This window comes from Dipodomys spectabilis, unplaced genomic scaffold, assembly GCF_019054845.1.
Source record: "Dipodomys spectabilis isolate Male_0828 unplaced genomic scaffold, ASM1905484v1 ptg000002l, whole genome shotgun sequence".
NCBI classification, from domain to species: domain Eukaryota; kingdom Metazoa; phylum Chordata; class Mammalia; order Rodentia; family Heteromyidae; genus Dipodomys; species Dipodomys spectabilis.
The window spans coordinates 27,220,509-27,233,891 of NW_024870679.1; the positions used below are offsets into that span (position 1 = coordinate 27,220,509).

Below are 13,383 nucleotides of genomic sequence, written 5' to 3' on the forward strand. Positions count from 1 at the left end.
CCCTGAGTTCAAGCCCCATGACTGACAAAAAAAAAATTCCATTTGATCCTCATACCAACTATGGGCCTGTTATCAATCCCATTTTACAAAGGAACTGAACTCAGCAAGAAATAGTGCTGAGTTTCAAAACTAGGTCTTGTGATCTCAAAGTCTGTATGCTTTATTCCACACTCCAGTGCTATAGCTCTTTGAAATACAAGACAAATTCAAAGGTGACCTGCTGAGAAAGGCAGGTCCCAAAGGAAAAAGGCTGGAGCAGCTCCAAGGAAGGAATTCCCCCCAGTTAGCAAAGCTAAGTCCTAAGAGCTACTCCTTTCCTTATGCTGAATTAATTGGTTTGGTTTGGTTTTTGTCAGTTGTGGGGCTTGAACCCTGGGCATAGGCACTGTCCCTGAGCTCTTCAGCTCAAGGTGAGCGCTCTACCACTTGAGCCACAGCACACTTTTGCTTTTCTAGTGGTTAATTGGAAATAAGAGTCTCACGGACTTTCCTGACCGGGGTGGCTTTGAACGGCGATCCTTAGATCTCAGCCTCCTGAGTTGCTAGGATTACAGGTGTAAGCCACCGGCAGCCAGCAAATTAATTGTTTATAAATTAATTTGTTAATTGGAGATAAGAGTCTCTCAGATTTTCCTGTTAGAACTGTCTTTGACCTGAAATCCTTAGATTTCTTGAGTAGCTAGGTATTGAGCCACCAGCAACCAGCTCGGAAGATTGTTTTGACTCAACTATTTTAGAGAAGTCTTACGTTCATAGCAAAATTGAACAGAAAGCACAAAAATTCCCCACATTGTTCAGTAGGTTGAGATTTGATGATGGTAGTTTGTAGTCAGCCTGGGCAGAAAAGTCCATGAGACTCATCTCCAATCAACCACCCCAAAAGCCATATGTGGAGCACTAGCCTTGAGCACAAATGTTCAAGAACAGTACCCAAGCCCTGAGTTCAAGTCCCAGGACTGGCACACACACACACACACACACACACACACAAAAATTCCCCACATACACCCTGAACACAATCACCTCCATCATTAACATCCCCACCATGGTGGAATGAGATTGTTACAATTGATGCACCTATACTGTCACAACACTAATAACTGAGAGTTAACACTTAATGATACAATTCCCTCTTAATACTATACATTCGGTGGGTTTGGCTAAATGTATAAGGACATCTATCCACCAGTGGTGATGTGTCTTACAGAGAACTTACTGCCCTGAAAGTCCTCTACATTCTTTCTGCCTTTCATCTCCACTGGCTTTTAATCACTATGTATTTGACAAAGATCTTCTTCTTGAAAAAGGCATGTCCAAACTAACCACTTGATGGCACCAAAGCAGAAGTTTAATTTTAAGGACTAGCTTGGATCTGCCTGCATAAAGGCAGTTTTTCACCTCTAAGGAAAACAGAACCCGGGATTCTCTATAATCCTATCATTCAAGTACATAGGTCAACTTGTTTCTACAAGTAGGATGATCTATTCACCCACAGGGAGAAGGGGCGGGGGACAGGTTACTTGTTTGGGGAATGTTTTGAAGATTTTTGAGTGTTAATAGTCTGGCCTAATTTGAAGGTATAGCCTGCCTAGGCGTGTCTGACCAACCTAGGCCAAGCCCTAAATCTGCCATTTCATATGAACTGTCATTTCATGAGGCGGCTCCTAGGCTGTTATGAGAGGCTGTGGTTCATATGTAGATGCTGGTGACCAGACTTCAGCCTGCTGATTCACTACCTCACCAGAACTCTCCATTCCACTGTGAGGGCCTGTCATCTTTGTCCCCGAATCTCGTGACAGTGATACCTGTTTTTTTTGTTGGTGGTGGTGGTCGTGGGGCTTGAACTCTGGGCCTGGGCGCTGTCCCTCAGCTCTTCAGCTCAAGGCGAGCGCTCTACCACTTGAGCTACAGAGCCACTTCCGGTTTTCTGGTGGTTTACTGGAGATAGGAGTCTCACGGTCTCTCCTGCCCGGGCTGGCTTTGAACCACAATCCTCAGATCTCAGCCTCCTAAATAGCTAGGATTACAGGCGTGAGCCACCAGCGTCCAGCTAGTGATACCCTTTAATTATGTGACTTAATTTAAAAGTCCATGAACTGAGGTACATGCTAGTGATTCATACTTCTAATCCTAGCTACTCAGAAGGCTGAGATGTGAGGATCACTGTTTTGAAGCCATCCTAGGCAAGAAAGTCCATGAGACTCTTATCTCCAATTAACAAAAAGCTGTAAGTGGATCTGTGGCACAAGTTGTAGAGTGCCAGCCTTAGGTAAAAAAGCTTAGGGACAGTACCCAGGCTATGAGTTCAAGCTCCAATATTGACACATGAAAGAAAGAAAAAGAGAGAGAGGGAGAGACAGAGAGAGGGAGAGAGAGAGAGAGGGAGAGAGAGAGAGGGAGAGAGAGGGAGAGAGAGAGAAAGAAAGAGGGCTGGGAAGGTGGCTCAGTGGTAGAGCGCTTGCCTTGCATGCCTGAGGCCCTGGGTTCAATTCCTCAGCACCACATAAGCAAAAAGAAAAAAGCCAGAAGTGGCGATGTGGCTCAAGTGGTAGAGCGCTAGCCTTGAGCTGAAGAGCTGAGGGACAGCACCCAGGCCCAGAGTTCAGGCCCCAGGATCGGACCAAAAGAAAGAAAGAAAGAGAAAGAAAGAAAGGAAGGAAGGTAGGAAGGAAAGAGTAAGCTCACACATATGCACTAAGTCTGTTTAAGGAAAACATAAAATCCTAATGTCTATTCTCTGAACCTTTTACATTAAGAATGGTAAAAGGATTAATTTCTTTTAAATTTAAATAAAAAACATTCACTCATCAATTGAATTCCCTATTTTACATTTTCAATAATATGAATATAAAAACAAAATCAAAGAGTTTAACTGATTAAACCCCCTTACTACTTGTTGAAGCTCAACCAGGAAAATGGGGAAATGGAGAAGCTAGTAAGGTGTGTGCCTCCAGTCCCGCCCCTAGGCCCGAGCCCTAGGGAAAGCAGCACAGACAGAAGTCTGTGGAATATATACAATGTGGTCTAGTGTTTCAAAGGCAAAGAATGACACCAGGGGAACCTGGGCAGACTCATTTCTGCATAGCCTGAGGGCCCTCGTTAGTCTGGAGCACAGAGCAGGAACAGAGAACATGATTTCAATACCCATCTGGATCAGGTAAGCCCAGATGGACACAGCTATACCCAACTGTTGCTCAGTGAAAGAGAAGTGGCCCAGGGATGGGAGCATGTAGCTCAGATAAATCACTTGCCTAGCATGCATAGAATTGCCCTGTACTGAGTGCTTCATAAAGCAGAAGAGGAAAACAGAAGAGGAAGAGAAAATGAATAAAAAGAGGGAGAGATGGCCCAAAGATCCCAGAAAACAGAATGGAATGTTAAAGGTCAGACTTCTCAGGACATATGAAATGCTGGGGAAATATTAGAATAATTGTAAGGTGCATACTGCCATCAGCTAGAAATGTCAGAAAAGGAAAGGGAGAGAAAAAGATAAGAGGCATTTTTGATGATTGGAAGAAAACAGATTAATCCCTTTCAGTTTGAAACTGTCAAATAGAAATTGTTCTGATATTTGTCATTAGCTTTGGTTTATAGTACAGACCCCTTTTCCTGATTTTTCCACAAGTATATCATCTGGCCCTTTCAAACATCTTGCAGAGACTTTACTACTGAAGTCTGATCACCTCTCCCTTCACAATGAATTTTCAAATGGGAGTTCATAGTGCCTGGGAGAAATGTTCTCAATTGCGCTCTCTCTGTCTCTGTCTCTCTGTCTCTGTCTCTGTCTCTCTGTCTCTGTCTCTGTCTCTCTCTCTCTCTGTCTGTCTCTCTCTCTGTCTCTGTCTCTCTCTCTCTCTCTCTCTCTCTCTCTCTGTCTCTCTCTCTCTCTCTCTCTTGTGTTTATATGTGGGAGGAGGGTATGCACCAATCCTGGGCTTGAACTCAGAGACTAGACCCTGTCTCTTAGCTTTTTTTTTTGCTCAAGGCTAGGACTCTACCACTTGAGCCACAGATCTACTTCTGGATTTTGGGTAATTAATTGGAGATCAGAGTCTCAGGTTTTTCCAGCTTGGACTGGCTTTGAGTCACAATCCTCAGATCTCAGCCTCTGTGTAGCTAGGGTTGCAGATATGAGCTTCCAGCCCCTGGTTCCTCAATTGCTTTCTGATGGGGAATAGCTAATGACTCACCCTGTGAGGAAATTAGCATTTTCATCAGCTCTAAACCATTATCCACAAAGCACCTTAGTTAACAGCCAACTCCTTCCATTTACAACTTAAGGAGTGAAGTCCTCATCTGTAAAATGAGAATAATGCCTGAGTGCAGAACTGTTTAAGTACTCAGAGGACTAAATGTATGAGAAGGCACTCAGCACAACAGCTATTCCTATTAATAATGATTGATGATGATGATGATGATGATGATGACAACGATGATAACAGTAAGGATGAAGATGACAACACTAAGAACCACTCAACCTGAGGAGACAGGAATCTGCTCTTCCACTTCCTCCCTAACAAATCCATTTTTCCTTGCTTCTTCCCACTCTGAAAAATATTCAATAGTCTTTCTTCAAATATTAAGGGAAAAGGTCTCTTTTCTAATTTATTCCCCTTTATTCCTCTCTTATATGAAACAATATGCCTCCTCCCTTTGATTTAGAATGTAACAACAACAGATTGCCCCTGCCCCAGTGCCCCACTCAGATTCCCCTATGGGAACAAGTTGAAGGTCAGCTTCTCCTGAAATACACCTTTCAATAACCATCTTGCTGCTGGGATGATTTAAAGGGGGAAAAAGGAAGGATCTACTGAAGAATAAGAAAATGAGTGAAACCCCAGGACTCTGTAGTGTCTTTGTCCCCTATGAAGAGTTTTATGACAAGTGACCAGACCTATCATCACTCCATCATAGAAAAGAACAAGCCCTTCCCCTAGCCACTTACATAGGGTGAGCCCAGCTGCCACACCAAAATCAACAATTCTATAGTTCCCATCTCAAGTTTCACAGCACCAAGACAAGCATGAAAGGGTGGCCAGTTGGCAGCGCAGGCAGAACATTGTGGCATGTGTCCACCTCAGCATTCCCAGTCCCCAGTCCAGAAATGTGTCCTCAGGGTTCCCAGAAATGAGCTGAATCTCACAGATCAATCCACACTAGTGAATTCACAAGGGGAAGATACCATCACTTTCGTTTATTCGTGTGATCAGAAAGAGAAGGGATTTTACACAGCAATAAAGCACTCTTCCACACACCAGCCCTTTGAGTGCTTAAACCAAGGAGCAAACAGGCATTACCTTCCACATGAGAACTTAGACCTCAAGATGACAGAAGAACTGGGGTTTCAACTCAGGTGCTGTGATTCTAAAGTCCATGCTCTTAACCCCTTAAGACACAGGTACCAGAGGTCTAGGTGACTCCTCAGGAGTTTGAGACTGATATCCAAGTAGAGTCCCTGTCACCCAGGGGAAAGACAGAAAGACTTAGTAGGAAATGGAAAGGGTTCAGAAGGAAAAAAAGATGTCCTAGGCCATGGGTTTGGCAAGGTCAAAGATTCCAGAAGTAAGGAGTGAAGAGTTTCAGAGTTCCTCCCAACTGGGTGAGCTCAGTTCATCAACTTGCTAGCCCTCCGGGAAATGATTCACTTGCAATTCCCTTCCCACTGGATGCCTGAGAAGCTTGGTGTTCATGGCACTGGATCAAAGGATTGGGGCTTGAAGGACAGTTCCCTTAGGCCAGGACTATAAAAAGGGAGCTCACAGTTGGATAGAATCCATATACTTGGTAGAAGTACAGTGTTTTCTGGGTTTTTAATTAGTTACCAACTTTTTAAAATCTGGATGATTTCTTATAAAAATTCAACTTTTATGTCTCTTTTGGAAACAGACATCACAGGATCAACAGATTGATCTGGTGTTTGTTTCTTTTTTCTTTTCTTTTTTGAGTCTTAGGATTTGAACTCAAGGATTCATGCTAGAGAGAGTCACATGAGCCACACAACTTCAACCTTTTTTGCTCTGGTTATTGTTGAAACGGTTTTTCCAGAACTAGTCTGTACAGCAATCCTCCTATTTACAATTCCTACTATAGCTATGATGATAGGTACATACTGCCACACCTAATGTTTTTCAGTTGAGATTGGGATCTTGTAAACTTATTGTCCAGGCTGACTTAGAAGCCTGATCCTCCTGAACCCAGACTCCCATATAGCTGGAATGACAGGTATGCACCACTGTGTCCAGCTACTAGTCTCCTGAACTTTTTGTCTAGGGCCTTGAACTGTGATCTTCCCAATCTCAGCCACTGGTGTTCAGATGTTTCTTATACTAGTGTTTTTCTTTTAATGAAATTTTATTTCAAAGAAATTACACACACACACATACACACACACACACACACATACACACACACACACATACACACAATGATTCTCCTAGGAATAATAATGTAAATTATCTGGGAAAAGCCAACTTAAATGTAATTTTTTAACTGAGCTAGGTAAGAGATAAATCCTTTATATGCTCCGGTACCAAAATACATGATACTAATGGGAGATAAATATGGTTAATTATGCTAATGTTATAATGTAATGCATAAAGAGGCAAAGTGACTCCATTAGGGCCATTAGACATCTGGCAAGTAGGCAGAGCTGGAATGGAAAGGTAGGCAGACAGACAGGTCTACCTGGGAGCCACTATTTGGGTTTGCATTCTATTAAAAATTTAGACTTGCTAACTGGTAATATCAGTTGACAGATTTCCAGTAGCCATTGGTCATTTAATGATTATTGTTGTTCAGGTGAAGTAAACTGCTTCCAGCTTCAGGGATGGGGTGTATGAATGGGCCAAGCAAATGAACCTCATTATCACAAGTGACTGTTCAAAAAGTGAGCGTGTGACTACATTCAATTAGGTCAGAATGAATCTCCAGATTTCCATTAGAAAGTTTCCCTAAAGATATCCTGGCAGTTGCTGGCCACCACCGTGGGACACAATGTAGATTCACCTTAAGATGACACTTGAAGCCAGGCACTGGCGGCTCACACTTGTGATCCTAGATACTCAGGAGGCTGAGATCTGAGGATGGAGGTTCAAAGCCTATCAAGGCAAAAAAGTTCATGAGACTCTTATCTCTAATTAATTATCCAAAAAAAGCTGGAAATAGAGCAGTGGTTCAAAGTAGTAAAGTACTAGTACTGAGCACAAAAGCTCAGGGATACCACCCATGCCCTAGAACTGGCACCTACACACACACACACACACACACACACACACACACACACACACACACACACACACACATAGACTGCATCAGAATGATCAAGCTGATGCATCAAGCAGCTGACCAGAGAGAAAGGACTGGAAACTGGGTCCTGATTACATTGTGTGGCATCTACAGAGCCCTTTGCTAAGCACCATCATAGATTGTTGACTAGAAGATTCCCTTTTCTGCCAGGTTAATTTGGAAAGATTTTCTGATGTCTCTAACTGAAAGATGCCTTCAAGATCCAGAATTCTGTCCAAGCAGTGAAGCAATCCATCCAAAAAGATACTTTGGTGCTTGGATAGGCACCACCAGCACTGTCCATAAAAAGTTCATGTCCACCTTCCCTAAAGCCACCCCCAACATACAAATATGTTCTCAGAATAGCTGACAAGATCTAGCTTAGTGTCTCAGAAATTAAGTGGTGCATTCACTTTCCATGTGTACCTCCTCTCCCCAACATGTCTCAGACTTCCGTAGAACAACTAGTAGGGTTCTGGAGGAGATAAAAAGCAAGGAAAAGAAGACAACCCCTGATGCCGCCAGCATGAGGATGTTAATTCACTGACTGTTGGGGCAAAAGAGTGAATGTAGCTACAAAAACACAAAGCTGTCCAGGTACTAGTGCCTCATGCCTGCAATGCTAGTTACTCAGGAGGCAGAGGTCCAAAGGATCATGGCTCACTCCCCACACAGGCTGAGTAATCTACAAAACTCCATCTCCAAAATAACCAGCAAAGACCAGGGTAGAGATGTTGTTCAAGTAAGAATGCTTGGCAACAGTGAGCTCTGAGTTCAAACTCCAATACTGGGGGGGGGGGGAAAAAAGAAAGAAAGGAAAAAGAAAAAGACACACAAACTGGGCTCTGAATTGTTCCCTCAATGAGATCAAATAGCGTCTAATGAGCATCAGAAATGGAATAACAGCGCCTGAAGTCTGTTCTTCAAGTATCGTGTCATATGAGAAAAACACAACCCTGTCCTTAAAAAAACCCTGATGTCAGACAAAAGTTAATGTACATCTCTAGGGAGAAGAATCGTAGCTTTCGTCCAGAGGTGATTGTGGTGCAAAAAATAATGACAAACTCAAGACTCTAGTTGGAAAGGAAAGTATAGGATCAATAGTCTTAAAAAGAATTAGAGCTAAAGTACTTTATTTTTACTTTACAATATAATTTTTGTCATGAAAATTGAAGGCATAAAAATTATTGTTCACCTCTAATACTTATTTTATATGTGTGTGTGTGTGTGTGTATTTCCTCCCAGAATTTAAAAGCAAATCCTGCCACATAGATAACGATATTCTGCCATATTTCTAACATGGAACCTCCTTACATAAGCATTAAAGAAAATTTTTCAGTGAGGAAAATCACAGAGATGAAAGCTATAAAGCTACCTTATGTTAAATGAGTAGGTTTCTTCCGTTTCCTGGAATTCTAGCCTTGTTTTATAAAATAATTGGTTTTGGTTATGAAAATTATATGTTCATTTTTTACCTGAAATTTGAAAAACAAAAAAAGAAAACAACTTTCATTCATTTCCCACCAAAAGATAATGACTTAAAATTTTGATTTACCCACCCTGAAAACTGTTTTCTTCTTTAAAGACAGCTTTTACAAAAAAAAGGATAGTACTCTACATTGTTTTATAATCTGACTTTTACATAATACATGAATAGAATTGCTTATCTGCTTAACTTTTCTGAAACTACACACTGGCCACAGTTTTAAGTATAATTTGTTAGATGCAATTTCTCTTTTTCTTTTTTTTTTTTGGAGGGGGGGGGGAAGGGGTCCGGTTGTGGACCTGAACTCTGGGCCTGGGCGCTGTCCCTCAGCTCTTCAGCTCAAGGCTAGCACTCTACCACTTGAGCCACAGCGCCACTTCTGGATTTTTTTTCTGCTTATGTGATGCTGAGGAATCAAACCCAGGACCTCATGCATGCAAAGCAAGCGCTCTACCACTTAGCCACCTTCCCAGCCCTAGATGCAATTTCTTATAAATGAAAATTCCTACTGTAAAAGTACTCTCCAGTAGAATACTTATTGGAATAATTGTTGTTTTTCTAGCAAGTTAATTATACTATTCAGTCACATTAATGAGCCACTTGTATTCAGTATCATTTTAAGCCTTCATTAGTCCTAATTACTAAATTGAAGAACAGCTGAAAACTAGTGGCTACTCTCTACTCGTGACTACTAATTGCAAATGCTCCTCAAAACGCATTATAGTTCTAAGATATCAATCACTATGCATGATAAACATCTTGGAACATACAGCTCTTAGTATTAAAAAATCATAATAAGTTCATTTTTATCAATTATAAAATTGATACATTCAGTAACCTTTTTTTTGTTGAATTTGAGGCCTAAGGGCTGTCCTTCAACTTCTTTGCTCATGACTAACACTTTACCAATTGAGTCACAGCTCCACTTTCAAGCTTGTTGGTGGTTAATTGGAAATAAAAGTCTCAAAGACTTTCCTGCCTAAGCTGCCTTCAAATTGTAATCCTCAAATCTCAGCTTCCTGAATAGCTAGGATTACAGATGTGAGCCTGGTCAATAGTAATTTTCAATGCCAGTTTAAAACTACATTAGAAGAGTCATCCATGTTTTGGTTTTATATTTAAAATGCATCTATCAGTTTCATTCAATATTCCTCTAATTTATCTGAGGGGGAAAAATGATTACTTCTTCAATCATCTCATCCCACCATACCTTTGTGGGAATACCAAACCGCTATCTAGCTAGATAAAAGGCCAGAACAAACCCTACTATGCAAAAAGGTGAATTATGCAACACAACCTGCCATCACCAAATTTGTCATTGTAAATGTTTTAAAGCTTGACTAAAACCTACTTAAAAGAGTATCCCTGTCAGATAAAACACAATGAATCTAAAAAGTGAACTTCTCTTGCTGACTTTCCCAAAGCTGGGTCACAGTCCAATTGCTCATCTCTAATGACAGTATCATTGTCCTTCCAGGCTTCTGGGGAGAGATATTGGGAATGACATTTGCTTCTGAAGTCTCCCTCCTCTTCCCTTTACTCATCATCCATCTACCTCCAACCTAGTTTTCCCCTTCCAAAATTTCTCAGACCCTTTCCTTTCCTTGGAATTCCCATTCTTAGTCCTGGCCCTTGTCATTTCCTCCCAAGTTGTTAGAATAATATCAAACATGATTGCTCCTTAGCCATGTAGAGCCACATGATTCTTCTGGGCTTCATTCCCAAAACTCTGTTGCATCCCATCATTTTTAAAATTCCATTATCAAAAGAAGCCCTCTTAGTCTCTCAGAATTGGCTCAGACCCCACCAAGTTTTCAGAGCTCTTCCCAATGTGGCCCTCAGTTGCTTTTGCAGCCTTGGCTGCTACAGTTCCTACAGTTAGGCTCTTCACTGAACACTTCCCTCAGGAAACCTTCCTTCTAGTTATATAATTTCCTTTGAATCCTCCTAGGCCAAGCTCAAGTGCAATTTTCCCCTGTAATCTTTCCCACCTTGTCCAGCCTATTCATGCTTCAATCTGAACACTCATTTAAATTTCCAGAGCAGCTTCTAAATTTAACTCTACAATTATGGATATAAGAAATGTCAAGTTGAAGCTGGCACAGTTACTCAAGCTAGTAATCCTAGCCACTTGGGAGACAGAGATAGGGGCAGCGTGCTTCCTGGATTGCCAGGAATACAAAGTTCAAGAGACCCCATTTGACTCAATTGCTGGGTCCAGCAGCATAAACTTGTTACCAAGCTATGGGGGAGCACAACAGTAAGACACAGTAATGCATATCTGTCATCCCCAGAAGCATGGAAAGCATGAATAGGAGGAATGAAACACATGCCTATCTGGGCATAAATAGAAGCCCTATCTGAAAAATAATCAAGGTACAAAGGGGGTTGGAGGCATGGCTCAAGTAGTAAAGCATGTATCTTACAAGCTCCAGGCCCTGAGTTCCATCCCTAGTACTTCAGGGGAGGGGGACATAAAATTGGATCTATCCTTGAAACCCCATTAACAGCACTCTGAGAAATTCAGTCTTGCCTCTGTTTTGGAAATCTCTCTCTCCCTCCCAGGGTTCACAGGGCCGAAAATGCAATCCACACACCACAGTGGACCCTACCCTAAAGTTCTGTTTCCAAATCAGTGTGTCTACTTGCAGGCCAAGCCCAGGGTGAGGGAGGCCTTTCACCCCAGATACTAAGGCTACATCTCTTATGGCTCTAGCATCCCTAGATCATCCCTTCACAGACATCCTGTTACTTCTCACAATAAGACACTGGCCAGACCTGTCAAAAGCCATCAGTCCCCCAGCTCTCTCTGGGAAAATTCCATTCCAATCTTACTTCCTCTTGCCCCAGCAGTCTACAAGCCTCGGGACCAGTCATAGAATCATAGTCTGAATTACTTTCCTAAGAGGTAGTAACACACAACATAAAGAGTTCAATGGCTGCAGTGCTTTTGTACTTCCAGTCTACCCTGGGTGACTTTGACCTATTTAACTGCCAAGGCCTCAGTTTACTTATCTGGAAAAACCATCATTGGAACAGCATAGTATCAATCAAAGCAGCAATGGCTTACATTTATGTGATAGTATGTGTCTAGCACTATTATATGTGTATATATATATATATATATATATATATATTAATCTTCACAGTGCCTTATGGATTAGTAAAGAGGCAGAGTTAAGTAACACACAAGGTCACATAGCTAATAAGCAGCAGAGGAAAGAATCAAACCAAGCAGTTTGGATCAGTCTACACTCTTCACCATCACACTAAATAACCCTAGCAAGTGTTCAGTAAACAATAGCTGCTAATAGAATGACTTTTCTTTTTTTTCTCTTTTTTTTTCTTTTTGTGCCTATACTGGCACTTGAACTCAAGAATCTGGGTGCTGTCCCAGAGCTTTTTCACTTAAGGACAGTGCTTTACCACTTGAGCCACACCTCCATGTCCAGCTTTTGGGGGTTACTTGCAGATAAGGGTCTCAGACTTTCCTGCCCACGATGGCTTTGAACTATGATCTTCAGATCTCAGCCTTCTGAGTAGCTCGATTATAGGCACTAGCTATTGTTACTTGATATTTGTCTCTTTATACAAACACAAGCTCCCTAAGGATAAAAAATGTACAGACTCACCTTATTAACCTCCAGAGAGCCCTCCCTCCTTCACTTCCTAAGACCTTGAGCAAGTTGCAAAGAATGAACAATTTCCTACTTAGAATATACTTACTTTGTTAATTTGTTAATTGCCACCTTACCCACTTCATCTTCCTGCTACATGTGAGTTTCTTTTATTTCTAGAATCATTTCTTAAAGAAAAAGGTATACCTTCATAAAGATAGTCCTCTTTGAACATTCCTTATATGAGATGCTTGGGACTAAAAATGTTTCAAGATTTAGGAACATTTACATATACACAATGATATATCTTAGGAAAGTGAACCAATTCTGCACTAAAAGATAATTTGTTTCACATAACCTGAAGGTCATTTCATCCAATATTTGTAGTGAACCTGGGTTTTGACTGTTACCATCACATGAGATCAGATGTAGAATGTTCCGCTTACATCAGGTCCAGTGCTCAAAAGATTCAGACTTAGAAACATTTCAGATCAGAAGGTTAAAAAAAGCTCAACTGTGATGATTAATAACTAACTTTTTGTGTGTATATCTGCTAGTCCTGGGACTTGAACTTGGGGCCTGGAAGCTGACGCTGAGCATTTGTGCTCAAAGCACTCTACCACTTAAGCCACAGGTCCTCTCCTGGTTTTTTTTTGTTTTTGTTTTTGTTTTTTGGTAGCTAATTAGAGATAAGAGTCTCTCATGGACTTTTCTGTCTGGGATGGCTTCAAACTGCAATCCTCAGAGATCTCAGCCTGCTGAGTATTTGGGATTACAAGCATGAGCCAATGACAGCCTAATAACTAACTTTTATTGAGAATTTACTATGTTCCAGGGACTGTTCTATGGGGTTTTCGACGTGTTTGATCATTTAACCTTCACAACAGCTTGATATGATACATTCTATTTTCCTCTTTTTTTTTTTTTTTTTTTTTTTTGTGGGTTGTGGGGCTTGAACTCTGGGCTTGGGCCCTACCCCTCAGCTCTTCAGCTCAA

General features: G+C 41.4%; 1 protein-coding gene across 1 annotated transcript in view; it reads right to left on the bottom strand.

Moving 5' to 3' along the window:
• The window catches only part of Gipc2 (GIPC PDZ domain containing family member 2), a 77,052-nt gene that overhangs the window by 13,094 nt on the left and 50,575 nt on the right, over positions 1-13,383 (bottom strand). The gene's annotated exons all lie outside the window — the stretch shown is intronic.